Raw genomic sequence first — 5,671 nt, forward strand, 5'->3', positions numbered from 1 at the left:
AATCAAATAATACAACTTCTCGAATCCAACCCTTTTTAAATAACTTTTCAAAAAAGACTAGGATTTTGTAGAAATTTCGGCAGCACCTCCCCTAAAACTTGGACTTTTGCCACCCGGTTCGGGTCCTAACTAAACCGTTTCTCATTCTTTTTCAACAGCTCAAAACCAAAAATCAATTCAAAGCAAGCTAAATCCAACAGTCGCCTCAGTGGCATATCTGAAGAAAACCATTTCAAAGTCAACTCAATATCAACCGATTTAACTCATTTCCGAAGCTTTAAAGAAACGGTTCAGTAACAAATCATTTGTCCAAGATCAAGTCAATTAAAGTAAACCAGGCTGAATTCAAAAGTGCATTCGACTTTTCACATCATCAAATAATTGACTCAAATCAAATCAATCCTCAACGGATTAAACTCAGATTTCAAATCTTTAAAAAATCACTTCAAAACATTACATTTCACAAAGCCGCACAACAATTCAGCCAAACAAACATCCATAATCATTCGAGTCAATCAAATAATACATAAGGCAGATACAATCACTAAATACACCATATCTCACATCAGTATCCATATGTAATAATTCCAATAATAAACTATAGTTTTCGGAAAGCGCCCTTACCTCAAAACGCAATTCCATAACCCAAACGCCTCACAGAGTCCTTTCCGCCTCAACCCGAACTGACGGCAACCAAAACCTCAGCTCCCAGCCACTTTTGCAATAACCATAGCAACTCGAAACTAAGAAAGAACGGCTGAACCGAAACAGCGACAGTCTCCGGGCCGGTTCGGCGGCAGCCCGGCAGCCACTTCAAGCGGCAGCGGCGACAAATTCCGATCACGACAACTGAAACCAACACGCAGTGACTATAGTATTCTCGGAATTCAAAAAGGACAGAAACCACAATTAAAACCCTTACCGGCAAACTTTTCCGGCGACGACAGCAGGGTCTCAAGTGGTAAAAGCTCAGCCCGGAGCTCCGGCAGTGATCCCAGAAGCCACATAACCACTCTCGACGGCCAGAAACACAGAGGCGCAGCTTCCTCTCCTGCAGCGGCACCTTCGGCGGCCTAAACCATTTTCTGACGGCGGCAACTCCGACGAAGGCGGTGCGGCGACGCAAGCATGGCTGGGCACGGTGGTTGCACCCCAGCAGAGAGGAGTTTCACGGCGGCAGAGCACGACAGCGGCGACTGGATGCAACTCCTCCAGCCCGCGTCTTCCTCTCTCCCAGCGGCGCTCAGTCTCAGGCTTCCTCTCCGACGCGACGCGGCGGCGACTGGCGTAGCTCGTGGCTCCATGGGTGATGGCGGTGAGGCACGAGCTCCCTCTCTCCTCTGACGCGAACTCTCTCTCTCTTCTCCCTCTGTCCTTCGCGCGATTCTGGAGGCAGCGTCACGGGTCGGCGGCGACGAGGGCTGGACGCAATCTGAGCACGGCACCGAGGTGACCGACGACCGTGCGGCTCATCCTCTCCCCGGATCGCAGCTCTGCTCCATCTCTCCCTTTCTGCTTCTATTGCTTTCCGTTCATGGAAAGAGAGATAGAAAACTGTGTGTTGTGGCTAGGATAGGGCTGCGCAGCTGCTGGGTTGTGGGGGAAGCTGTGCGTGTGTGTATCTGCTTGGGAAAGAGGGGTTGCAGCTGCTGAGGGGAAGAAGAAAGGTGGCGGCTGCTGGGTATAGGATTAGGGTTTCATTTTTGAAACTTAGGGTTAGGGTTACTTTTGTAATTTCAAATAAAAGTAGGGGTAATATAGTAATTAGAAATAAATTTTGATCCAACAATAATAATGTATAAAAATACTATTTGCTCATCAATTGCACCAATTATTTTCAATAAAATGTCCCCACCAAATAATTTGAAATAATATACTTATTTTCTTCATTTTTCAAAATAGTAATATCAATATTCTAAAATATTAATTATTTAGTCCAAAATCATATAAAAATCCTTTTTATTTCACAACTACCAACTATATGATTTAAATATAGAAAATAATTCAATAATTATAAAATTGGATAATAACCATAACTTATCTCAAATTCAATAAATCAAAACTTGCCTTAATTATCTTTAATAAAATAATTTCTGAAATTAAGGCTATGAATAGCTATATGATTTGAGACTTGATCATAATAAGACTTTTCAAAAGTTCTGGGTCTTACATGCTATCCACCTTATAAAAATTTTCGTCCTCGAAAATTGATACAAAATGAAAGAAATTTCATAACATCCTTGAACACATTTAAGGAAGTAGCACAAATATCTCATCATATAAACATATACGATTTTCAAATACTTTGATTGTCATATGCATAAGGATGCAAAGGTAGAAGTGTGAGTGCAAAGCAAACGCTACCAGGTAGGCTCAATTCAAAAGGTGACATGGGTCAAACATGTGATAGTAAGGTAAGGCATTGAAGGTTATAAAACAGGATGAGGTTACAACGACGTGCTCAACATCCGCACACTAATCTCATATCAACCTCCAAGCTTCAACTTTCCAACTCCATCAAGCACTTTACAATCCCCATATCCGATCATAAGCCTAACGATCACAAGCTCGTTTGCAAGGGACAAAACACCCACAACTCATCATAACGTCACACACCTACCGCTTCACCTTCCATATACACATATCACGTCTTAAAGGACAAACGCATCGCGTTACTACATACAAGTCGCACGTGATATCAAAACAATTCTTGAGTCTACTCAGAATGATACCAGATTCAGAAAGGAAAGACACATGTCAAGAATAATACCCATAGATTTGGGAGAATGTATCTAATCTAGGTAAATAAAGACACTCAACCAATGAAGTTTGCTAGAAATAAATCAATTGACAACTTCAAAGATAACCCTTGTATCAAAGAAATCCAACAGGACCAATAAGAAGAAAATTCAGCGCATTATTTTGAAACAAATTCAAGCTGAGTCGAAGAAGCATGAGGTTTGCTGTAGAGAAGATTTCAAACCCAAGACAAGGCTCACAGAACTCAAGAGCATGATTAAAAATACTTTCGAATACATTGTTCATGAAAGAGTCGAAAACTTGCAGAAAACCACTTTGCAGTCTAGAAGAAAAGTTGAGCAGGAAACATTCTTCAAGAGAGTAGCAAAAGCATAAATGTGGCTTTACTTCAATACAATTTCATGTTGAAGTAGATTTTGTAGAGTTCCAAAAACAAATGCACACAACTTTGGCTAAGAGCTAAAATATTTTCTCAAATATTTTAGAAAGATAATTAGATGCACAACTTAACCAAAAGCTGTTCATAAAAACTCGGAAGTAATCAAATGCTTGTTCAAAATTCTCAAAATTTCATATTCAAACAAGCGTGTATAACATTTATAGCAAGTACGAAAGAGAATTAAACTCTTTTTAGAAAAGAAACTCCGAAGTAAAAATTTGCTTACAATTTGGTAAAGGAAATAAGTGGTGCATTACAAACGAACCGATTTCCACTAAACAAGGAAGCTTTCCAAAACCTCATTTAAAATAGCGCATGCCACTTTAAAACAACTTTGTCAAAGTTGAACGATTGTTTCCATTACAATCAAGCAGTTGAAAAATAAATTTAGTTTAGAACTGCTTTAAAGAGAATTCAAAACTTCTTTAAAAAGTTCAAAACAAGACTCCAAAAGTGTTCTTGAAATCACCATCTCAGAAGGATATTCAAGGAGATTAGAATGTACTTAAAAGGAGTCAAGCCATACCAGAAAGGATCTTAAATCAAGATAGTTCAAACAAGATCCACTAGGCATGAGGCATCAAACAAGCTTTCAATTGATTCAAAAGAATATGAAAGTCATAGGAAAATACAACCCAATCATTAGTAATTTCCCAAGGATAAATCTTTGATTAAAAACTATTGTAAAGATAATGAGAGATTAAACGATGCACTGTTTTGAAACGAATTAAACTGACTCATATAAGAATGAGGTTCACCAGAGAAGAAAAACCAAGATCAATGGTAATGTTCACAAGATGTAAAAGATTAGTTAAAAACAAAGTCAAGCATGACATTCATGGAGATGGAAAGCTTAAAAGGGACTCTAGTCCACTCATAAGAAGAAAGCCATGAGTCCAACATTTTCAAAAGAACAACAATGGCATAAGCCATGTAGTATGCTAAATCAAACTCAAATCAAAATGAATTAAGTAAAGTTTATCAAACGAAACTCAACCGAGACAAAAGTGGTAAATCCTTTCTTTTCAAAATTTTGAAAAATATCCAAATACATAATCAAATGAAGATGTGCACTGGAGCTATAGTAGAATTACTAGAAAGTCAATTTACTTTTAAAGTAAGTGCAGTTCCATAAACCAGTAAAAGTACATGCGAGGTATTAGAGATAAATAGTTATTAAACTGTATAAGAAATCTCAAAGTTTCATTTATAGATAAGTATATATCTAATCAACAGCAATTTTTTTTTATAAAACCTCAAAATTGGTTGTAATCACTGTCAAACAAGAGAAAAACTTAATCAATAATTTCTGAAGAATGGACTGGAATCTGGAGTTAAAAGGCACAACGCATTAAGACAAGTTCAAAGCTATATCAAGGAATATTTGAATCAGGAAGAACTCAAACAGAGAAAGACAGTTGCAACAAGGATTCCAAACAAGCATATGCAATTGAGATCAAACAATAATGCATATGAATAGAGAAATAGAGTGGAAACATCCAATTACTTTTCAAGATGAGTAGCAAGCAAGAACTTCAAGTTAGGATATGAAAGAACAGGTCGACTCGAATAGAATTTCAAGACACACAACTGAATAGCCTCGAGAAATAGTTTCCATCGTTCCCAAAACCCACGATTCGCTTTACTCAAAACTTGCATATCATCTATGATAACCCATCAGTGCTTTCACGTACATAATTCACTAGTATTAAGCCGGCCAAACTTAATACCAAGAATTATGCAACGCAAGACTAACGGCATTACTCAATAGACCGTCATGTGCATAAAGCTCTAATTCTCGTCACTCGACAAGACCTAGTACATGACAAACGCTCAGAGTATGCAATTGAAGTATAGTTGGTCCATTCCTCAGGCTCTACAGGAAAGACCGCTCTGATACCATAATGTAACACCCTAACTACCAAAGCTCACGCTTCCGGCTGCGCGACTCTGATAGCTCGGATATTACGACGACACTTATATTATTTAATACTAAAATATGAGCCTGTTTAAAACTTTAAATCGCAATACCGTTCCCAAAAAAAATAATTTCGTTCGATAACGTACTTCCATAGATACCATACAACTTACAAAAACTCATAAAGAGTACATCCATATATATACATACATATATATATATATATATATATATATATATATATAAGTAATATTAGAAACATAATCCAATACAATTCCTATCCCTCTTACAGATTATATCAAAATAAAGGCGAGGGTACAATAAACCATAACTAAAACAATACAAAGCATCACAACAACAATTAAATAAGCTCTTCGTAACTTCTGCGCCCATATCCTGAAAGGGGAAAAATGTAGAGGGGTGAGAACATCATCCTTGAAAGGGTTCTCAGTAGAGGATTTTTGGGAATTACTGTAATAGGATACGTGAAGATAAACCGTACCAGCGAGTAATAACCGTCTTATACCTCTTTTCAAAAACAACGATTTACAATA

At 37.6% G+C, this 5,671-nt stretch overlaps 1 long non-coding RNA gene across 1 annotated transcript; it reads right to left on the reverse strand.

Annotated features, from left to right (window-relative positions):
• On the reverse strand, nucleotides 748–1,379 carry LOC110271151. Its single transcript, XR_002361418.1, has 2 exons — nucleotides 923–1,379; nucleotides 748–849 (listed from the first exon to the last, which is right to left on the reverse strand). It is a non-coding gene; the product is annotated as an uncharacterized LOC110271151 (long non-coding RNA).

The sequence above is a fragment of the Arachis ipaensis genome, chromosome B04, assembly GCF_000816755.2.
Source record: "Arachis ipaensis cultivar K30076 chromosome B04, Araip1.1, whole genome shotgun sequence".
NCBI classification, from domain to species: Eukaryota; Viridiplantae; Streptophyta; class Magnoliopsida; order Fabales; family Fabaceae; genus Arachis; species Arachis ipaensis.